This window comes from Ursus americanus, chromosome 1 (genome assembly GCF_024610735.1).
Source record: "Ursus americanus isolate L20-20 chromosome 1, mUrsAme1.1.p, whole genome shotgun sequence".
Lineage (NCBI taxonomy): Eukaryota > Metazoa > Chordata > Mammalia > Carnivora > Ursidae > Ursus > Ursus americanus.
The window spans coordinates 30,587,126-30,611,518 of NC_142127.1; the positions used below are offsets into that span (position 1 = coordinate 30,587,126).

Below are 24,393 nucleotides of genomic sequence, written 5' to 3' on the forward strand. Positions count from 1 at the left end.
AGCGGGGCGCCCCACCTGCGCGGGGCAGTCAGCTCCTGCCGGCCGGAGTTTGCAGACTTGGAGCTCAGGCCGACTCTCCCGGAGTTGGGTCGAGCGCGCCCGGCCAATGAGCGCGCCCCGCGGAGGGCTCGGCTCCCCCCGCGCGCGCTGATTGGTCCCGCGGCCCGCGAGGCAGGGCTGGCCGGCCGGGGCTGCAGGCTAAGGCGAGTGCCCGGCGCCAGTGGGAGTGGCGCGCGCCCCCCCGCCGACCCCCGCCCCTCCCCGCCGCGTTCTCTCTCTCCTTCCTCCTCCCTCCCTCCCCCGCTCCCTCCCCGCACTCCCTGGCTCCGGCCGCGCGCTGGCTGGGCTCCGCATTGCACACTCTGGGGGCGCCGCAGTGTTCGTGGGATGGGGCAGCGGGCTGCCGCTGGCTGCCGGAATCCGCGAGCAGCCCGGGTGAGTAGAGGCGGGCTTCCCGGGAGAGCACAAAAGGAGACTGGGTTGGTGCCAGCGGCCCTAACTAATGCGGTTTCTGGGCCATCCAGGCAGTGGGCTTAGTCCTCGGAACTACCCAGTGCTAAGACACCCACCCCCCACCTATTCTCGGGGCCAGCAGAGCTGGGATCCTCGCTTCTGCACCCTGCTTCGGTGTTCTGCCCCCGAGTGGGCAGCCAGCACTGAGCGCAACCTGGGCAGGTCTAGAGGGGTGTGGGTGTGCGTGCATGTGTGTAGTGCTGGAGCACAGCGGGTGGGATGGAAATGTCAGGAGCTGCCAAGTTCAACGCTGGAGGAATCTTTCCCAAGAGTAATTCAGCACCTTCTCAGGGCCAAGTGTACGTCCACTAGGAACTCCAGCCGGCGGGAGTTCCTAGGTGGCTGAGTGGCAGCGCCCCACATGTTGCTGCAGGGGGGTGGGGGGTGTCGATGGCCTGGCTGCGCCCGCCCGCCGGGGGCCACTGCCCAAGATGCGGTAAGCTGGGGCGCCTCCAGCCGTTGCGGGAATTCTCCAGGCCCTCCGACCACCCACCCAGACGGACTCGGAGAAGAGCTGTCCACCCACCGAGCCAGGGCTTCGCCTGGGCTTGACTTGGCGATGTGTTTTTCTCTCTGGTAACAGCAGTTCATTTGATTTACATTTGGCTAAACAGTCAATTTTGGCCTAAAGCTCTCTCTACCTGTGGGTCTGACTTGTTCTGACCCCCAGCACAGTCTCATTAGCTCTCCTCCCCTCCCCACTCCCCGCCCCCGGCATCTACCCCTCTCGTCACTTCGGTACAAAACTTGGTGTTTCTACATGATGGCATCTGGCGTGGTCTCAGGTGTCTTAAGTGTCACAATCATTTGCCATTTCCTAGGGGACTACGAGGGCTCCTATAATTTTGGGAGGGGGGGTTGAGGGGGCAGCAGATCTTTGGTAGCGATTTGTTGGTAGAATAGCATTGACCTCCCAGAACATATGACAAAAAGAATGTTAAGCTTCTCCCTCTGGTAACCTACCCACAGTGTGACCTCCAAAATTCAATTTTCTTTGTGGGAGACTAGGGAGTTTAGATTCTCCAGGGAGAAGCTTATTTCTTGTTAAATTGAACTATGGTGACATACACTCTGTTCTGCTCTGCTCTGGCCAGCCATTGCAGATGCCATGATATTATTAGAGCAATTCCCTTAAAGCCATTACATTTTCTTTCGAGTGAGAGGACTCAGGATAGCTGCTTAAAATTTTGGATCTGCACCTTATTTCTCTGGAAGACATTAATGGTTACTGTATATGTGCTCACGTGTACCAAGTTTGCAAAAGGTATTTGTGCAATCGTCCATGAAATGGCTTAATGCACATTTATGTTAAACCCATTTAAATGTAAAACATCTATCTGTTTTCAATATTAGTTTCCACCTTGACCAAAGGCACCAGACTGAAACAGGACTTAAAAGAGGCTTCCTTGTCTAAGCAGAGGTTTTGCAGAACTCTAGTCCTCAGAGCAGACAGTAAGCTTTCTGAGCTTGTAGGTACACAAAGGCTGTTAAAAATTGTGAATTGGTTCTTTGGTTTAAAAATATCAGAAATGCTTCCAGACCAAAAAATGGTAGATAGGATTCATGGGTCTATATCTTTGAAGCTGTTGACAGTCTTTTTAAGATGAATGTTTATATTACAGAATGCATAAATGGGCCTGATTACAGGCAAATAATGTCAAGTAAAAAACCATACCATATGTTGTATCATGCTCTACAGTTTACATGGCACATTGAAATCTGCTTATAAAGTGTCTGTGAGGAAGTCATATTTTTGTCACCCCCATTTTACAGGTAGGGTAGCTGAGGCTTTTGGAGATTATGATTTTTCCAAGGTGAATAGTGGGGTTCAAGTTTTTTTTTCTATTTTCTTACTTCCATTGCTCCCTCCCTCCCTCCCTTCTTCCCTCTCTCCCTTCCTTCATGTAGGCCACCTCTTCAGCGTTTTCCTACTTCTAATTTCTGCACCCCTTTTTACTATTCAATCCGTGGCTTCAAGACCACTATGTACCATTCCCAAAAAGCTTTGCCCTCTGCTAAATATCATATAACTCCCACTAAGATGTAGGCTGATAAGGATTTAAGGAAAAAGCTTATAATGTTTTTAAGGAATTATCCTTTTCAAAGTGGTGTATTATTTTTGTTAATGAATTGTTAAATATACAAGTAAACAAAACCCTAAGGAATGATGTCCTAATGGTAGTGTTTCCAGAAAATCAAGGGACCGATAGTGACAGAGATGTATGAAACAGTGACAGAAATATGTAAGTCTCCCACTTTATAAGCAGAAGCTCCTCATAAACTCTATAGACAATTACAAGGAAGCCCTAATAAATGATTATTTCCATTAGTGCCATTCTTATGTTAAAAAGAATTGACAAAACAGATTACTTACATAAACCCATGACCACTCAGGAAAAAAACCAAACACCCATTTATCAAAAAGTCCCCAAATCCTCATTAACTAGTGAACAAATGCAACAGAAGATATTGATTAGAGAGAAATCCTGTTTTTACTTGCATAGTTAGCAATAAAGGGCATACAGATATCTATCTGCTTATCTGATTATTTATTAAAAACCCATCATTTGCAAATCTTTTCTTGGGAAATTATTGCTCACAATATTTATGTGACATTGCATAGTACTTATTAAGATAAATATAATTAATTTTGTTTGCCTTAATGTAGGCAGGTATTGAGTTTACTAGTAATATGTCCTAGTTAAGTATGCGGGCTTTGGAAGCAAGTCTTGGCTTCACATACTAACTGTGGGACCTCAGAAAGTGATTGAACCTCTCTGTGCTTCAGAGAGGCACATAAGAAAATATGTAAGTTTTCTTATATGTAAAGCATGAATAGTAATGACACCTACCCCATGCAGTTTCTCAGTTTATCCACATGGGAATACTCAGGGAGCATCTACTAAGTGCCAGCACTGCTGTAGGTACTAGGGACACATGGACAAACTCCTCGCCAATGATGTTTACAGTCTAGTAGTGCCTGAGAATTAATGACATGATGTGTGTCAAATGCTTAGCGGGGAACATGACACCCAGTAAATGTCCCATGATTGTTAGCTGTTGGTATCATATCTTCATTCTGGAGATGTTCACTGAGTGCCTTGCAGATGCAGTGTGGACGGGAGCACATAATAAGGAATATATGTATTTAAATTAGATTCAATTCAATTTGATATTATAATGAGAGAGAGGACTCTAAAGAAAGACATCAAGTACATAATCAGTTCTCTGAAAGATAATTCAATGCAGTCATGTAAGAGGAAAAAATGGAAATAAATACTTAAAAAATTTAATTACCCATAGGAAAGTGGGGAGTATGTGAATTTCCTTATGGGAACTTATGATAAAAAAAATAATAAACGTCTAGTATTCAAGCTACTTGAAACACTGATTACATAGGAAAAAATAAAAAGAATTCTTACTTAGATACATGTAATGAAAAATAAATTTTTGAAGGGTCAGGTTACTGAATCAAGCTTGGAAAGGGTGACAGATTCCAGGAACACAAAAATGAGATAGCCAAAAATGAATTTGAAAAAAATCCTTGCAGTGGATTCCTAAAACAATAGCAAAAGACTCTTAATACTGTGAGATGAGACTTGTAGAAGCACTTGGCTTACATTGTACCAACCATATACTCAGATATAAAAAAAGAATACACTGTAAGTGAATTCTTTGCTTCACCTTTTGCTGAGTAATATTCTTACACCCAGGCTTTCTCAAGCAATAATCACCTTAGAGGAAATAGAGCAAATGATAAGTGCTCAGGATATTGCAGACCTAATCCACAGACTAGATACAGAGAAATCACTAAGACCAGGGGGCCATTACCTTAGTGTGTTGATGAAATTTAGTGTGTAAGTGACAGCTCTCTGGGGCATTGGCTGGTATCCTTAGGGTTCCTGTCAGCAGAAGGGTTTCAGGGAGACCCTGGAGCCATCAAACCAGATCCGTGCCTCCATGGACAACTGAGAGTGGGTATTCAAAGCCAACAGGATGACTGCAAATGCAACATAGTTTGTAGAAAGTGGGAAGAATGATGCAAGTTAAAGGAGGAAATACCTTTGTGGCTACAGTGTTGCAGAAAATGTGATATTTTTAAACTTTCAAAAAGCCTAGCCAGATTTCTCCCTATTCATGACCTTTTTGTTTGGCCAAGAATCAAGAAACAAGGAGTGAAGATAAATAGACACTCTTCTGAGTGGACAAATAGGCTCTTCCAGTAAGTAGTTTGGGGATGATTTTATTTAAACTTTTATAAATGTTCACAGATGGCATGCAGTTCTTATGAGTAAGTAAAAATCAAGCTGATAAAGTTGAACCATAGGAATAACTTAAAAGACAACCTAAATTGGAAGAAAAATAATAGAAGATTAAAGGAAAAATGGAAGATTGAAGATAACTGTACTCAGGAAAAGCAATCCCAAGCACATTTAGAGGAGATGGTTTTAAATTCTATTCCCATCAACAGTCAACAGAGCTGGATAATATTCTCTTAGCCCTCTAAAAAAAAGTGCGTCCACCAAGTTAAAGTCAATATTAAGAGAAGCGTAGGATATAAAACTGTGTTACTGTGATACCATTTTTTGAAAATGTGTGTTAAGTTTATGTAAATCCTCCCTACTTATCTGTTCATCGCTCTAGATAGAAAGCAGTGCATCACCATATTAACAGTGACTATCTCTAGGTAGTATGAGACTGCAAATGTTCTTATTGTCTTTTTTTATTTCAGTGTTTTCTAAATTTTCTACAATGAACATGTATTGCTCTGATAAAAAAGAGTGTTATGAGAATAGGATGTAGTGTTATAACCTCAGATTTCACACTGTTTTACTATAAGAAAGGCTTCTTTGGTTATCCTATCTAGGTCTTCTGGAAATCTGTAGTTGCAAATTTTGCCCTGAACTCCCTGTATAGAAAAGGCCGCTTGTGTAAATACTTCCCTTGTATTTGCTATAGGAAAAAGTGTAGCTGAAGATGAACACCTGTGGTCTGCTCCAGTTAGTGAAAACTGGGAACTTGAAGGAGATTCATTCCATTTTTACCATAATTATCAGGATATGCAGAACCAAGTGATTGGAAGCATTGCTGACTCCTTTTGTGGACTATAAGCCTCATGAGGGCAGGGACCAAGTCTGTTTCTTTCCCTTTGGACTTCACAACACTTGCCTTGATGCCTGGTACATGGCAGTCTCCCAGTAAATACTGACAAATGTCTCGAATTGAATGAAATGGATGAAAGCTCCAATAGACTCCCAGAAATTTTAAATAAAAGGAGATACTAAGCCCCATTTTATCCTTTGAGGCCATATGACTCATTCAAAACTTAATTTAATCGTGATCTGTAAGTTATCCTGACATTCCTTGTACTATACAACCACTGGGCCACAAAAATGGTCTGAGTTGGTTATCGGATCCTCTGGCTTATTCTTGACTCTTGATCCAGATCCTATCACTGGATTCCATCTCTTATTTCATTTAGTTCCCTGTGTTTTTGGGGTTTTATTTCTTTTACTGGATCTAGATGTACCATTCTCTCCCGCCTGGCCTTGGGATCACCACCTTCCTTCCTTGATTTGGACCCCCTATGTGTATGATCCCTGTGAGCTCTTCCCCTTCCTGGTAAGCTAGAATCTTTGCAAGAGAGAAACGCCATGAACTATTAAGTATTCATAATTGGATACAGCACCAGATTCCTGGAAGAAACCTGGGAGTCCATGTATATTCTTCACCACCATCCTTCAGAGCAGAAAGTTGCTATGGTCAAAATAATAATATACCTGGTTTGTCAGACTCTTAGTGGAAGAATGGATGAGTTTATCTTGTTATCATATAAAATCTGATATATATGTTACTCCATGCAACTCTTTTCTGTTTTTAAGATTTTGAAATATTTATTTATTTAGAGAAAGAAAGTGTGTGGGGGGAGGAGCAGAGGGAGAGGGAGAGAGAAACTCAAGCAGAATCCATGCTGAGCACAGAGCCCAACACGGTCTCCATCTCATGGACATGAGATCATAATCTGAGCTGAAACCAAGAGTTGGACACTCAACCGACTGAACCACCCAGGCGCCCCACTGCATGCAACTCTTACTGTCATTCTTCAAGAAAGAGACACATGAAGGAATCAGATAAGAGCACTCAAATGATCAAGTTAGTGGCCAGAATTGTGAATGGGCCCTTGGGGAAGTGCGGCTGGTATCTGATGACAGAATATAAAGCAAAGAACACTGCCAGGAAAGATAAAGGCTCAAGGAAGAGATAGGACCCTTGTCTATATATAATGAAGGTTCCTGTGATGCCTACTAGAAGCTCTCCTTAGATTCAACTAATCTGACTGTAGAATTACTGCTGGTCACCCATGGCACCAGTGTAAACAGAAGACCAAAGGATGGGAACCACAGCTTGCCATCAGGCATTCCTTTGTGGGAGTCCCTGTAGCAGTTCATGGAGCACAGCTCAGGCGTGAGGAGATGAGACTCACATTGGACAGGTGTGGGAGCCATCTTGGCCTAGAGGCCTCATGCTCCCGGGAGCTGGTATCTTCTTATAACAACTGCCTAGACAAAGCTTCCAGGATTCCATAAGGGATGTGCCCAGTTTCCAGAATCATGGCAGCCAGAGATACCCCAAGTTTGATATCCCCATCAGGTGATTTTGCTCAGTCTACCAATTAGGGGTCAGAGTTACTGTAACTAGTAACTTCGTTGAACGTTTTACCCTTATCAGGTTGCTAAAAAAGAAGAGCTAGACAGATACTGGAAGTCAAATTCTCCTGCATAAATTTGCACATAGAGTGAGCTTGGATTATTTTTCATGAAAGTGGAAAACTAGAACCAGAAAACAGCCATTGACATTTGAAAGCAAGGGACTTTGGACAGAAAGTAGTAAGCCTACAGACTGTGTAATATCCCCATCGCCACCCTGCCCTCCCACCTGCTCAGCCCCACTTTCTCTCTTACCATGCAGACTAAAATTAAATATAGGTTCAAGAAACTGTAGGTATATGGGTGAGCGATTACCACATAATAGGTTGTTAGGGGAGACAGAAGTACTGGGCACAGAATCATCTTTTGATTGACCTTTCAGAAGCCATAGATGTAAGAGTTCTTAAACCCAGGATTGTCCTACAGTCTCTGCCATGAAAAAGAAAATCAAGATTGTTACCTGAATTATCAAAACAAGTATGTTTAAGCAGTCTAAATAATTAACAATATAGTTATTGTGTTTGAGTGGCAGGATTTTGAGTGACCATTTTCAAAAATAGATTTCTCAATGTTTTTATGCACAAAAAGCAGGAGAACTAAAGATTTCATTATTCTCATCTCACTTTTTCCTTTTCAGCACTGAATTGTATAATAAGTTAGCAAATGTACACATTATTTAAGTCTCCATCAAGACATCTATAAATACTAGTTCCTTTATGCCATTAAAGCAACTTAGATAATGTATACACTTACTTGCACTTATAATAATAGCATTTATTACCCTCTACTTTTTGTTTGTATGGCTTTTCATATACAGCATTCTGCATACTCGTGCGGGATTATATTAATTTTCCATTGGCAGAGAAGCAGAGCCCAGTAGAGGTTAGAGGCCCAGGCTCTCCTGGGTTGTCATCCTGCCCCACTGGTTGCCAATGTGACCTTGAGCAAGTTATTTAGTTTCCTTCAGTTTAACTGGTTGCCATTAACTAGCTGGGTGACCTTTAGCACGTTAGTCACCCACTGTCTGGACTTCATTTGCTTCAGCTATAAAATCAAGGGGCTGCACCAGTTAGATTCCCAGGTGTGTAGGAACCAATGTACATTTTTTTTGCCATTTAAAACTAACCATTAATGGTGATCTAATAAAATAGTTTTGAGCAACTGAAAGTGTGGCATAATGTTGGTATTTAGACCAAACTAAGTTAAACAGAGTTCTTGGCTTCTAAAGAGCATGAGCTCTATAATAAATAATTTAAAAGATCTAGCACAACTCCCTGAAATTTGTTCTTTTGTGGCTCTGTAGATCTCCACTATTCTTTGACTTGATTCTTCATGCGGAATACATTTAATTTCTTAGAATTTTTCTATCTGGAAGAGGAAAAAAGCCCACTTTCAAGTGTTCTAAAAATATTACCACTTAAAAATACTGACTTTGATAGAAGTAATATTCTGCACTTACATAGTATCTTTCCATATACGATCAAAGGACTGGTGTTAGAAGTACATGGTTTTTCTTTTATGTATAACTTTATAGAAGAATTTTCTTTTATGAAATTCATTTAATTCATATTCCCAATCACCCAACCGAGTGAATTCCCAGAAACTTTTGCAGCAGTTCTGACTCCTGGTCAGACATATCCTGGGTCAGGAATGTCCTTACATTCATTATTTCCCAATTGACAGTCCTTTTCATCCTTCAAGACCTCATTCAAGTGCATCCTTCTCACAGAAGCCTTTTCTCAAACAAGGCATCATGGAACACTACATCAAAAACTGAAGATGTACTGTATGGTGACTAACATAACAGAATAAAAAAAATTTACTCTTTCACTTATGCTTATATTTCATACCATGTTTCTTACATTTAGCTCATTATTTTCATAATGTCTTATTTCTCTTGAATGCCAGCATAAGCATATTGTCTTACACAGAGTAATCCCTCAATAAACATGTGGAATAGAATTAGCACTTTCCTAGAGAAAAAGCTGCACAGATCGGGATGGGAGCATCACAAAAAATTGGTGTAGATGGGAGGGATGGATTGGTTTGCTAACCTTTACTCAGCTCCGCTTCTCTGCCAATGGAATATTTAGTCTCCGGGTGCCCATGAAGAGCAAATACCACAAGCTGTGACTGTTCTCGTCAGAGACACTTCCCCACTTTTGTTTCCTAGAATTACCTTCTAGGTATTGAGGACTATATGGAACAGACTCTAAGCCGCTAATCGTGGTGAACAAGGACTTGGGAAAGATACGTATGCCATCTTCATAGTGGAAATAAACTCACTTTCATACTACAATGTGCTTTTTAAAGTACATAGGTCATTTCAGTTCAAGAAAAACAACAGAAATATTGAAGGAAGAAAATAATCATTTTCCTTCCTATCACCCAGATTTATTATTCATATGTAATTTCTTACTACGTCAGTAGCATTTTTTGTCTCTAGGTTACATGGTGGCTGCCTAGCTATGTACATTGCATATGGTCAGTGTGTTTGCTCCTTATTCTAGTAGAATAAACGATATCAAATGTGCTATGTGTAGGTAAAGATAGACAAAATCTTTCCATGCTATTGAAAAGCTCTTCTACGAACCATCTCCCATACGGCCCCCTTCTCATAGAACAGAGTCACATGCATCGTTAGGGCTGGCACGTTTAAAACGGAGACCTAGACAAGGCAAGATTTCATCTCTAATAGCCAATGTTCTTTTTCCGGCTCCACTGTCCTAGATCGGAATCACAGCCATCTGATTTAAAATGTTGTTTCAAGGGGCACCTGAGTGGCAGAGTCGTTAAGCGTCTGCCTTCGGCTCAGGGCGTGATCCTGGCGTTCTGGGATCGAGCCCCACATCAGGCTCCTCCGCTGGGAGCCTGCTTCTTCCTCCCCCACTCCCCTGCTTGTGTTCCCTCTCTCGCTGGCTGTCTATCACTGTCAAATAAATAAATAAAATCTTTAAAAAAAATTGTTGTTTTAAGGAGCACCAGGTGATATGCGGCAGGATCAATATCTCCTCCACCCAGTTCTGAGAAACCACTCTGGGTTCATCTTCCATTGTTGCCAGTGTGGTTTTTTGGTGTTGCCAAGCCAGGCAAGCGATGATCAACAGGATGCAAAAGACATTTTCCCACCAAAGCTATTGAGAGGCTCAGCTTTCTAAATGAAGGACAGTACATAGCGTATAAGGGACTAGCATTAAAAAAAAAGATACATTTTGTATTGGTACTTTCTTCTCCACTTGGGAACTATCTGGGAAAGATCCTTGCCAGAAGGGTGATTTCCAGCTAGGCTGAGCAAATTCAGGAACTGCAGAGTGCTCCATGGCACCTAGAGGACACTGCAGGCGGGAGGGTAAACTTGTCTCCTGTAGCTTCTGGGTCGCTCTGACACTGCAGGAGGGTTTCTGACCTCTCTGGGAGAGGCATTGTACTGAGTAAGGTTGACCATGGGAGATGGAAAGGAAAAGAGTGAAGAAGAGAAGGAGCTGAAGGGCTGAACAATAAGGAAAGGATCACCTACTTTATGATCCGTTTGGGAAAACATTCCCTATCCTGTCTGATTCCAGTCTTATCTGGGAAATCCCTACAATAAATGTCAATAAATTTGAGGAGAAACACAAAACTCTATCTGCCTTAATTACCTGCCATGTCCCTGCCACGGCCTCCATGAAAGCCACTCCCTGGTAAGTCGTTGTTAGAAGGCTTGGGGTGGGGGTGGGGGTGGGAAGGACGCCCTCACTAATGAATGAATTTGAGCCTGTTAATAGCTGCATGCATTGGTCAAGTAGACAAGCAGAAGTTGAGGGAATGTAAGAGTCTGAGGGGAATGAGACAGAGACTCAGGAGAGGCAACCATTTTGAGTAACATGAGTGGGAAGATAGATGTGCTCTCTGCTTATTTCCCACTTTTATCTAAACTCCAGTCATGCTATTCTGACTTATCAACCACTAGTTAATTACCGGATCTTGGCCGAACAAGTTAACTTTGACTGTCAGTTTCCTCACCTGTGAAATGATTGTACGAGGTCAGCACTTCTAGAACAGGTTCCGCAAGAAGAGACACCAGTTCTGTGGAATGTTGAAGGCAGAAAAAAGTGTGTGATGGTCCAATATGTTTGGGAAACAATGGGTTGAATAATAATGTATTTTTTTTTAAGTTGCAAGACTTCAGAACCTTTGGTAACTGACTATCATCCTAAATGTCTGAAAGGAGATGTACTACTCGGTGAACCCGAAACCTGTTGGACAGTCGCACCCCTTTTGAAGGCACATCTTGAGGGTCAGTGTTGGTACCACACGAAATACTGGGTTAGCTGGTGTCTGAGTTTCTTCTGGGTTTTCAATTCTGTGAATCTACAGTTAGATAGTTTGTCTCTCTTCTGTTTCTTTTCTAGCTAGCTCCTTGCCTCTTATCTAGAAGAGTTTGTGTGTTGTGTATAAACCTTTTGATAAAAAATGTACTCTGTTAGAAAATCCCTGCATCTACTTTAAGAGAGGAGCACGTTGAGATAGTGCAAACCCGCGAGGTATGCATTTTCCTCTTTAGTTTTATATTTTAGACTACATAAAGTCACAGGCAGTCAAAACACAAATAATGACTTTCCCAAACACACCCATACCCACACCCACACACGCTTAACAAAAATATTGAAACATTTATGCTAATAGGATAATATTTCAGAAAAGAACAACTTGCAAAAGACCCCGATTTTATTCTGACAGAGGCATTTCTGAGCGAAGCAGTGCAATTAATCACAGAGCTGTAACAGCAAGATGAAAAGGCAAATACTCAATGTATGCAAAATGGGCACTGCTCTTCCCTTCAGCTTCAGGAAAACACAAGATGTTTCTCTCACCTTGCCCCACCAATACCGATCTCAGATTTTTTTATTTGGCTCCTACCAGATTCACCCTTTGCTTGATGAGGACCTGGTAAAGAAGCTGCTGTGTTTGGAGGAGGGACTGGAGGCCCTTATAGATGTCCAGGGGACAGCTTGGCTAGGTCTGGATTTCGCCTTTTCCCGCTGAAATAGCTCCATCTGCAGAGGTGGTGGGGGTGGGGGAGTACAGGGTGGCCATCTGTAATCTCTTGGGTTCAAAGGAAGAGTAAGGATTCACACTGGCTGTTTTTCATATTGTAATCATTGCACTTTGTGAATTCTCTAACCTTAGGCAAATCTGAATCTCTGTAGGGTAGCCTCCAGGTAATTTACAGGAGATGACTTATAGTGGCCTGTGAGTTTGGTTTTCTTCATGTTTTTTTTAAAAATAATTTATTAGGCAGTGTTAGTATATAAAAGCCAAAATCTGATACCAGTTTCACTTTACAGTTAAATTTACATGTTCTGCTATTTATAAGTTTAGTTATCTGTCCTCCACCATTCTAAATTTTTAAGAATCTTTGTCAAATGTTCTGTTGTTTGAACTCGAGTTTATCTCCGATGAATCATCAATATTCCCATTTAGTTATTCTTGTCTTGTTAAAAAAGTTGGGATTAGCCGTATCCATTTAATTATATTTTTAAACTCTAAATTGAATTTCGAAATTTGGTGGACAATTGATAAGTATTTCTTTTCTCAAATGCTAAAAGGCGTATTATAATATTGGCTTAATTTGGAGGGCTCATAGTTCCTCACCTTGAATGGCTTGACAAGGATCCCAAACAACGCTGTGCTCTGGTTTTTGAATTCAACTCTCATTTTTTAGAGGCCACCTTTCATGTTCCCTTAAACATATGCACGACGCTTAGTTCATCGCTCATCGCAAGCCCTGGCACAAAGTAGATGGATACGCAAATAATGAGTCATGGAACATTGCATCAAAAACTGGGGATGTACTGTATGGTGTCTAATATAACAAAATAAAAATTATTAAAAAATAAAATAAAACAAACAAACAAACAAAAAAACCCAAAGTAGGGGTGCCTGGGTGGCACAGCGGTTAGGCATCTGCCTTCGGCTCAGGGCGTGATCCCGGCGTTCTGGGATCGAGCCCCACATCAGGCTCCTCCGCTATGAGCCTGCTTCTTCCTCTCCCACTCCCCCTGCTTGTGTTCCCTCTCTCGCTGCCTGTCTCTATCTCTGTCAAATAAATAAATAAAATCTTTAAAAAAAAAAAAAAACCCAAAGTAGATGGATACTCACTAGATACTTGACGAGTAGAGACTCTCCCTACTCAATCAGCGTTTGCCGGGTAAATGAACAGATCAGCTCATGCACAGTGCTCCCTATAATTGTCACCACTGTCCTGCCAGTCATGTAATCATTACCTGACATATAACACTATGTTTCCTAACAATTCAAAGTACATTTTTATAGCCTGCAAATAGGATGCTAATTAGTGTCTAATGTTTATTTTCTGTTTTTTAAAAAATACACAGATGAAAGAATTCTACGTAAAAGTTTTTGTACCAAGCAGAAGAGGTAGATCCGAGCAGTTGGCTCTGTGCTGCAGGAGCTCCGTGAACGTTGGAAGAGATGCGGGTCCTTTCACGTAGGGATGAGATGCTCTCTATGGGCCTGAACCTAAGAGCCGTAAAAACACTAGGTAGGGTTTGTTTTGGCATGTTATGGCGTTCCCCTTTTGGGACACGCAATCATTTATGGATGAAGGATTTCCATACAGCTTTGTGCATAATCTTCAAATTATCTTATGTGAAAAAGAATCTTGTGTGTAGTTGGTCTGTAGCTGATTGTTGACGTGTTACAGGCAACACTCTGGACGTGTAGAAAGATTGAACCATTTCTGAGACTTATTGACTAGTAAGTCACCCTTGTTAAAGACTGGTTGTTTGGGAGAATGACAGGGTGCACACAGGGCAGGGGAAAGGCTCTTCCTGTCTCTGTTGCACTGCCCCAGTTTCGTAATCCCCTGACCGTTCGACTTGGTCATCACCCTTCTCATTGCTTGGCAAAGTGTTGTTGATTTATTAAAAGCACTTATACATTTTAATAACCAACCTGAGGGCAAAAAAATAAAACAAAACAAAAACCAAAAAAAATCAAAACCCAAACCCAAATGACTTGTATTTGGGGCTTGGCATTGAAATTTTATTTGCTGTAATTTACCCCATAAATGACAGCATGGAGATTTCCTCTTCCCATCTTTTTTGGGCAAGTAGTTGTATCTGTTTTTTGGCAGCACTTAAGAAACTGTCTCTTATTGGTTATTTTGAGAATTGTTCGTACTTGAATAGAGATTATGAGCTTAAGTTTAAATAGCTTTGAAATCTTTTAAAAATGGTTACATTTTTTAATATTGCATCACCACTGTCTACATTTAACATGTCCAACAATTTGAATGACCTAATATGTTACATTTGCCAATGTAAACATAGCAGTAATCAGGCAACAAGTACTTTTCTCTGGGCCCTATTCAGGGATATAAAAAGGAATGGTAAGACATGGCAACTGTCCTTGTGGGACTTGTAATTGGCTTCTCTCTTTCTCTTTAAGTGTTTGAGGATCAACTTGTGTCAGTCACAGTTCAAGGTGGAAACACAATGGCCAATGAAACAAGCAAAAGTCTCTGAGGAGAAAGCGGTGAATAAGGCTCACATAATCCCTGTCCCCTTAGAGCTCACATTCTACAAGGGTGGAGGCAGAAAATAAGGAAATAAATAAGAAAATATGCAGTATGTTAGATGGTTATAAATGCTATGGAGAAACTAAAGTGGAGAAGAGGGAATGTCTGAGGTGGACAGGAGGCAGTTGGTAACTTTAAATATGGTAGTCATAGGAGATCCCGTGGTGAAAGTTTCACATGAGCACCTGGACCAGGGAAGGGAGAGAGCCTTGGGGACCTCTGCAGGAAGAACCTTCCAGGCAGAAATGCAAAGGTGCTGTGGTAGCATCATGCCTCACCCTCAAAACAGCAAGAAGACCAGTGTCAGGAGTGAAGTAAGCCAGAGGAAGAGTAGTAAAAGGTCAAAAGCATAAGGCGGTGGGTCATCCATAAGGCAGGGCCTTAGAAGTTACTGAAAGATGTTCCCTCCTTCCTTCCTTTACTCCCTTCCTTCCTTTCTTTCTTCCTTCCTTCCTCTTTCTTTCTTTCTTTCTTTCTTTCTTTCTTTCTTTCTCTCTTTCTCTCTTTCTCTCTTTCTCTCTTTCTCTCTTTCTTCAGGGGCTGAGTCAGTTGAGCCATTGGAAGGATTTGCATCAAGGAATGACCTGATTCATTGTATGATTTTAAAAATCACTGGCTCCTGTTGGAATAAATGAAGGGAGGGAAGGCTGGAAGGAGGCTGTTGCAATCCAGATGATGTTGAGTTAGACCCACGTGGTGGCAGTGGAGGTGGTGAAAGGGCATTCTTTGTCTATTTGGAAAGATTGCAGGAGGTAGCATTTACTGAGGGCATGATGCAGGGTATGAGTGCGAGAGAATCAGATGGCTGTTGCCTGGAAGGGTGGGGTCATTTACTGAGATAGGAAGCTTGAGGAGGAGCAGATTCGGAAAAGGATCAGATCAACTTTGGACATCTTACATTTGAGATACCTGTTAGGCTTCCAAGTGGAGATATGGAATAAGTGTTGGGAATATGGACGAGTTCTGGGGAGAGGTAACTTTGGGAGCTTCGCTCTCTCTGTAAAAGCCATGAAATGGGAGCAGATCCACAAGTATGAGAAGACTAGATGAGGGTGTCAGAGCAGGAGGAGGACAATTACGTTGCAGACGTATGATCCTTTATTATTTGCTATAGGTACAGAGAGAAGTAGGAATTTGTGGGTTAGAAGCGATGAGGCCGCTTTCATGGAAAGTGTGAGAATTGAACTGATCTGTGCAGATGGGTAATATTTGGATGGATAGAAAGAATGAGGGGAAGGCATTTTGGTTAAGAGGTGCCAGAATTAGCAAATCGAAACCACAATAAGATATCACCTCACACCAGTCACCATGGCTTGTATCAAAAAGACAACAAGTGTTGACAAGGATATGGAGAAAAGGGAACCCTCTTGCACTGTTGGTGGGAATGTAAATTTGTACAACCACCATGAGGAACAGTGTGGAGGTTCCTCCCAAAATACAAAATAGAAATACCGTGTGATCCAGTAATTCCACAACTGGGTATTTACCTAAAGAAAATGAAAACAGTAATTTGAAAAGATATGTGTACCCCTCTGTTTATTGTAGCATTATTTATAATAGCCAAGATATGGAAGCAGCCCATGTCCATCAATAGATGAATGGATAAAGAAGAAATTGCGATAGATAGATAGATAGATAGATAGATAGATACAAATATATCTATGTCTATGTATACATGTGTCTATGTACCTATGTATCTATCTATATGATACGTAGTATATCTATATAATGGAATATTACTCAGCCTTAGAGAATGAAATCTTTCCATTTGCAAGGACATGGATGGACCTAGAGAGTATTATGTTAAGTAAAATAAGTCAGACAGAGAAAGACAAATACCATGTCTTTCAGATACCATGATTTCACTTACATGTGGAATGTAAAAAACAAAGACAAACAAAGCAGAAACAGAGCCATAAATACAGAGAACAAATTGGTGGTTGCCAAAGGGGAATGGAGTCGGAGGGATGAGCACAATGGGTGAAAGGGAATGGAGGGTATAGGCTTCAGGTTATGAAATGAATAAGTCACAGGGATGAAAAGTACAGCACAGGAAATGTAGTCTAACGATATTGTAACAGCATTGTATGGTGACAGATGGTAGCTAGCAGAACATATAAACTTGTCAAATCCTTATGTTGTACACCTGAGACTACGGTAACATTGTGTGTCAATTATACTTCAATTAAAAAAAAGTACCAGAATTAAACATACCACAGTTCCTTAATACGAAGGTAATAAGGGAAAATATACCAAGATCACAGTAGAATTTTCTCTCAAGTGGAAGCGGTAGGATTTCTCGTCTCTGGTCTGTTTCCTAGGATCATGATATGCAAATGGTAAAGAGGCTTGGTCTCATTAAAATCTTGAACATCTCATGGCACTTTGCTAACAGCTTTTCCTCCTCATCCTTGCAGCTGGTGGTGCCTTATATTTTGTAGTAACTTGAAACTGACATGTGGGGAATTTTAAGTACATATGTTATCAAAACAGATGTTCCACAGACTTTATCGACTATCAGGAGGTCATCTCATCTTTCAGAAAGCAGCCTGGAATTTGAATTTAGTTACTCTCATAGTTTTACATTCTCCAAAGTAACTATGTGGGAAATTTAAAATTTATTAGCAACTTTCTCTTGTTCTTAGATTTTAAAGACATGGCAATTTCAATAAACCTGAAAAAAAATCAAATGCTGTGCTCTGTAGAGGCAGATTATTGACCAGCATTACTTGCCTGGGTAAATCTAAGGCACATGAGGATTTTCATGCTTTCTCAGGAACTTTGGAGTCCCACTTTATAAAGGAAAAAAGTCCCATTCTTTTTCCATGCAAAATGAAAATTAAAGCAAAAATGAACTTCATAAAATAATACAAAGGATGCTGAGTTCAGAACAAATAGAGAAATTTTGCCTCTTGTTTCCATGTCCCCCTACTTTTTACTAGAATCCAGATGAGAATCAAGTTTCCGTTTCTGTTCTGCATAAAACTTTCTCATGGAGTTGCGAAGGCTGAGGACCATTGGCAGAACTCCTTGAGATAAGAAGAATTATGTATTTTTTTTTCATTTTACTTAAAGAATGCCTTTAAAACAATGTGGTGTTAATTGTTTGGCACAACTGGGTGTGATTTTTCTGTACCCCATTTTTTCCTTTGGGTTTCAAGGAGGTACAGAGTACAACTCCAGGAGGCCTTGACAGTTTATCAGTCAAGCCTCATAGGTGTTGGCTGGAGAGCAGCAATCACTGAGAAGCACACTGGGCCCATTAGCGCTGTCTGATAGAACTTTCTAGTCTCTTTTGTGGTGACAGACATCCTCTATATGGTCACTGGCCAACATGTGGCTTCTGAGTACTTGAAAGGTGGCTAGTGCAATTGAGGAACTAGATTTTAAATTGTATTTATTTTTAATTAACTCAGACTTAAGTGACCACAAGTGGCTAGTGTCCACTGTCCAGTACAGTAGATTCACCGGTTTGTCTTGGGCTTTCTGGAGCGTGGAATGGGTAGGAGCCCAGCGTCCCCTTGCTGTGGTGTCTCTGCCCCTCAAGGAGTGTCCACAAGCAGGTCTTCCGTGTAGGGACTCCGCACCTAGGGTTACTGCTAAAGAGTGCACGTGGTGCAGGACTTTGAAATATCTCCTTCCTGTTCTTCACAGGGCCGGGGAGGAGGAGCATAAAAAGGTAAAGTGACATCAATGAGATGAGGTATTTGTTATGGTCTTAAAGACTCTTTTCTCACTAAGATATTTAAAAAATAGTCTATTTGAATATTTTACTACTGATTGTGAGACAGAATGATCCTGGGGAGTAGAGTTTAGAGGTAACATTGTGAGAAACTCGTTTTACTCGCCGTGAAGAATTCTGTGAAAGACCCAAGGATTGCTTGTTTATAAGGGCACTCTTGAGATTCTTATTCATTTCTTGAGTTTGCGAGTGGATTATTGAAGGCCTACTGTGTGCTTTCGCATAAATACCGACAGTGTATGTATTGCTCTGGGGTAGCGATTATTAAGGAGAGGGATAAACAGCACAGGATATGAACGTGACTAAGATACGGCTGCTGTAAGGTGGGGGGGCGAGGACAGACAGTGGGCCCAGCCTCGCAGTTCTCAGCTGGGATGTTGGTGTCACACAGTGTGCCACATTAAAAGTTCACTCCAGAATCCTGGGGGGTGGTAGAAGATAGAGAAAGGAGGCCTTTTGCCTTTTCAAAGGTCAGTCTTTACGTCTGAGCCAGTTTGACACACTAGCAGTCTTACTGCGGCTGTGGTGAGCCGGCCGCCTCCTGTATGGGGAGCAGTCCCCACTGAATTTGCGGAGAAAGGTGTTTAAAAAGATTTGTTGATTGATATTTCTGTGGTCATTCTGCCACTCTCACTCATAAAACTAAATGGAGCTTATGTGCCAGGACTATGCTTCACTTGCCGTCTAAATGGGGAGGAAAAAAATGTGTATATGGAAGAAGAAAACTAACAATAAAATCCGCCGTGAGAGAGAGCCTGCATGAGTGGGGCGGACCGTAAATGCCCTGTCCCGCAGTTGTCTTCAAATACAGAAAGGGCCGTCGGTGGGAGAGGCATCAGGCTTCCTCTCTGGGGCTCCAGAAGGCAACACTGGTGGTTTTGTCTTTAAAGAAAAGGGTGTTGAAGGCCTGTCTCTCTGCAGAGTGCACTGGGATGGGAGAATGGTTTAGGAGAGGGCAGGGCGCACAGAAGATGAAGAGGTGACCGTGCCTGCCGCTTACGGACGGATTCCTTGCAGGCAGTAGAAGGGATGCTTCACAAAATAGAAGAGGACGCTATGAGGGGATCGGCCTTCCTCACGGGAGGTGTCCCCAAAGAGGCTCCCTGGACGCTGAGTGGGAACGAGGAGATTCACGCTGGCAGAGCAGGGGTCGGAGAATTACTGACCGTGGGTCAGACCTAGCTTCCTGCTTCCCTTTGTAAATATTTTTAGCAGAACCCAGCCATGCCCACATGCTTAAATCTCACGCAGGCTGCTTTCACGCCATAGTGGTGGAGGTGAGTGGTTGCCATGACATCCTGTGCCCCAAAAAGCCCGAATTATTTACCGTCTGGGCCTTGATAGAAAAAGTTAGCAGGGCCCTAGAAAGGATTGGATCCAGTGACATATAAAATCCTTTCTAATTCTCTGCCTGTAAGGGATTTGGAACAGAATCAAGCCTTGTGGGAAGTGGGAAGAGCGCCTGCGGGAGGTGGACTTCAGTTGGACCTTGAAGGAAACTGGCGGGTCCTGGCAGAGGAGGCCGTCCAGCATGACCCCGGGCCGATCTCACAGGGATTGAGTCAGCGTTCCTTGGATGCCGAGTACAGACTCATTCCGACATTCATCCGTCCATTCATTTACTCTTCACGCCTCCAGCGTATCGTTGGCCAATGTAGACAGCGCTCTAAAACACTGCTCTGCCTGTTCTTGGTAAAGTAAGCACAGATTCTGGCATGAGCTGTTGGCATTTTGATAATAACTTTGCTAGTGTGGAAATGCTCATTAAGTTCAATGTGTATAATTGAGTTTTATGGAGTTATTTTATTTTAAGGATAATGGTCTCACCTAGACACAACTTAGAATTTATTCACGTGTTCGGCTTAATGGTAGGACATAAGAAATGATGGTTCCAAAATGAAAACCTCCCTGTATTTGCGGGCGATGCTGCTCGCAGTGTAAGGATAGGAGGCACATTACTATTCATGCCTTTTAATTGATTAGCCTTTAAGGCTTCTGAAAGCCCTTAAAAGTTGTTTTGTCAACATTAGACCAGCTGCTGTGTAATTATGGTAGCTCTTCTTGCAGTTAAATTCTTTTAATAACGTGTTCAATCTGCCGGTGCCAAAGTGCTTTGAACCTGTGATATATACTATAGAGAGCTTTTGTTTTTACTTACAGATGGTTGGTGCCGTTTTCTGGGCGAGTCTGTAGAATTTTCACAGAAATTTTAAAGATGAATTACTTCAAAATGGAAGGCAAATGCATTTGAACATCAGGTTACTCCTCCTCCTATAAAAATTGTTCATATGTGACTCGAATTTTGAACTTGACTCATAACAAGCTAAATATGCTCATTAAAAAAGAAAAGACATCTCCACCCTGAAACCGTTTTAAGGCTCTTTGCTCTCACTCTCCAGCTTATGAATCAAAACTTTCTGGCACCCGTCAGATGGTGGTGAAAGCATGGGGCTGTGATAAAGATCGCTGCTTAATGAGGAGCCAGGCACGGTGGTTCCGCCCTCAGGGCAGGGGGCCGAAGCCCTGCCCGGAAAACTGAAGGTGATCTTAGCGGTGTATTTTGCTGTTTTCCAAAGGAGCTCTACCCTGTAGTCTGCCATGAAAAATTATAACTAGGGACAGGGGCTGGTGTCGGAAAGATGCAAATGGAAGATCCTGTGCTTCTTTCCTTCCTGTCTCCCCGCTCCCCAGACCCCTCCGTGCACACACACGTGCCGACACGCATACTTCGTGCAGCAGTTCTCTGGACAGGTGCACGGGTGCAACAGGTAGATCAGAGGCGGGAGCGGTGACGGTGGCGGCTGTGGCGGCTGCTCCCGGTAGCGCAGGTAACTTAGCTGACTTCTTCCCTAGAGCATTTTAAGAGAAAGACAAGGCCCTTTAAACTGGAGGCACAGAACATCAGCACCCGGAGGAACGAGAGACTGGACGGGGCTGCAGCTGGCTGTCTCTGGCCCTTGCCCAACTTGTAATAAGAAATGCATCTATGTTGCTGGGAAACCACGAAGTGATGCTGTCAACCGCTTGTGCTCACCTTTTCTCTTCCTTTCGTGGTGTTTAAGGAGGCTGGGAGAGAAATGGACTTTTTCCCATATGAAGAAGCCAATCTGCTTCAAGTTTGAACAGAAGTTCAGGAATATTAATGATCTGCAAAATCTGGGGAAGAAGCTAACCTCGACAGGATTGGCTTCTGTAATGGCAGGGCCGGCTGAAAACCGTGCCTCTCGCACTTGCTTGCTCCCAGTGTGCAGATCTGTGTGCCTTGGGAGCTCTGGAGCCCTCAGAATTAGGCATCTGGGAGGTTTGAGGAAACGTTTGGGAGGAAACGTGGACTTGTCGGCATCTACTTGTGGTGTTTATGAAGTGGCCTTTGAGATGTGGATATGAAGAGAATTAGAATTTATTTAAATAAAAGGTACCTACATTCGTTAATATTTTATTCTAAAATATTATATAAAGTTATATAATTTATCTTAAAATTTATACTAAAATCTTTTATGTAAAATTAATAATATATTTTTCCCTGTGGAACAAAACTTGTTCCCGGTAAATGGCTTAATCTTTACAAAGTTATATTGAATGTTAATTCAGATGTTTTTAATATTTCAGTCTGCCTAGATATGGCCAAGAAAACTAGCGTGAATCTCAGTGTTCGATAACTAAATATCAAAACCTGTTAGTACTGTCATACGGTTTGGGGGCATCACCGCTTGCTCAGGTGTGTTGTTTATGTTGATGTGATGGAAATTGGATCTGCCTTCCGGTGTCAGTTGTAATTGCTTACATGAGACCTGGTCTTCTAATCAGTCTTATCACATAGACCTTCTTCTATATGCTTTCACATATAATGCTTGTCACAATGACATTTTATATGCTTTCTCAAAGTCTTGAATATCGTTTAAGAAAATTGTAAACCGTCAAAACTTCTCTGAGGGCTGCAAAATTGTCTTTATCACTCACCCACAATAATCTCACGTTATCTTGAGACTGCACTGAATCAGGGAGAGGACGTATTGATATTAACTTATGGTGCTAAGAAAAGGCTTGATAGTCATAAACTTATGTATACATGTATGTACATATATCCATGTATATGAGGAATCAGTTTCCAGAGAACTCCAGTATCAATAAGGTAAAGGACTTGTGCACGCTCAGATGGCCAAATATCATGGAGGTCTTTGCTTCTCAAACAAATCATCTGCTAGGTCCCCTATTATATTCACAGGGACTTAGGCATAGTGTCTTTTTTTTTTTTTAAATCAAGTATTTAGATTTTCTTGTCTATAAGCAACAAAATCCAACTCAAATTAACTTAGGGAAATTTATTTTTAAAGGATTATCTCATGTGTGGAGCAAAATTGATCATTTTCTTGCCCCTAATTTATACTTTTTGTATTCTGTAAGGATTGGCCTTTGCACTCTGGGTCTGTGTACTTAACTAAAGTAAATTCTTATGGTGCCGGACTGCACCACCCCTCTCTTACATGATTATGTGTAGAATAACTGAAGGAAGAGTCACTGAAATTGCCAGAAGCCCAGGGCCATAGCTGGGCCTCACTAGCAAGGACTTGAATGCATCTGATACTGTCTCCCTCTCTCTTGGTTTCTCTCAGCTTGTCGGTTTCATTTTTTTCTTACTGCAGACCAGGTGCAGATAAAATGGGAAAGATCACTTCAAATCCTCCTGAGATGTATACACCTTAGAGTTTATGCCACTGTATAGGACTTACTCATGCTCTCTGGTCCCAGACCAACAGTCCTGGGGAAGAGAGCTGATTGACTCAGGCTGGGACAGATATCAACTTGGACCAGTCAGCTGTGTCAAGGGTAGAACAACATGTCCTTGTCATTGGTGGCCCTTTCTTGTGTATCAGCAAAAGGAGAATCAATGTGGGCTAGAGAAGCTTGGTACAGGCAAAATATTTTCCTTCCTCATACATGGACACATCGTGTCTCTCTCCGCAACCATGATTACCTTGCCTCTGCCAGATACCTTCTTTTCCTCCCTCATTTCTACTTTGCATACTATTGCTTTTGATGGTTTGGTAAATAACTTGGGGCAAGACCCTATATCTTGCCCCAAGTTCCTGGGTCAGTGATGTAGAGCAGGTCTCTTCTGGTCTTTTCCCTTGAGTCCCAGTGATGCTCATATTTCTTTTTATAATTTAGGGAGAAGTGGCAGCTCAGGAGAAGGCAAATGAAAAGGTCAAATGATGAAGCTCGCAGTCTTCTTTAGGCCCGGGAGATAATGCCCTTTTCTAAAGGCTAAATGTTTTCTTGGGATGAATGAATTAGTCATAAGTCCAAAATTTCATGACTGCCCTAGGAGATATTTGATTCTTTATGTATGTATAACAGGTATAATAGTTGGAGAAAATGCACTTTTTATTTTTCTTATTTCCTAATTTGTTTTCACTATCCAAATTCATTTGCATTTACTTTTTATGCTAAGAAAGTTTTCCAAACTCATTTAACATGTAACTCTCCAAAACTTTACTGGGATTCTGTAGCTGGTTCAAGATGGCAGTGCAGGAAGATCCTAAACTCCCCTCCCCTCGTGGACACAACAAATCTACAGCTACATATAGGAATAATTTCCCCTGAAAGAGTCCTAAAGACTAGATGAAGAGGTCCTCCACAACAGAGGATAAAAGGGCCATATCAAGATGCTAGAAGAGGCAGAAATGTGCTCTTGCCAAAAACCCGTTCCCAGGCACAGCAGCACATAACCAGGAGGGATCTTAACGATAGGAAACTTTTCCTGAGGAGTGAGTGATTTGTGCCCTATATCAGGAGCCCCAACTCTTGGATCCTGCACTGGAGAGACCAGCCCCCAAAACATAAAACCA

The 24,393-nt window shown here is 42.0% G+C and overlaps 1 protein-coding gene across 1 annotated transcript in view; it reads left to right on the forward strand.

Annotated features, from left to right (window-relative positions):
• Positions 1 to 325: 325 nt before the first annotated feature.
• Positions 326 to 24,393, forward strand: part of LYPD6 (LY6/PLAUR domain containing 6) — a 119,891-nt gene continuing 95,823 nt past the window's right edge. The window contains exon 1 of the mRNA XM_045782150.2: positions 326 to 435. The gene's annotated coding sequence lies outside the window, so the exon portion shown is untranslated. The remainder of the gene's footprint in view (positions 436 to 24,393) is intronic.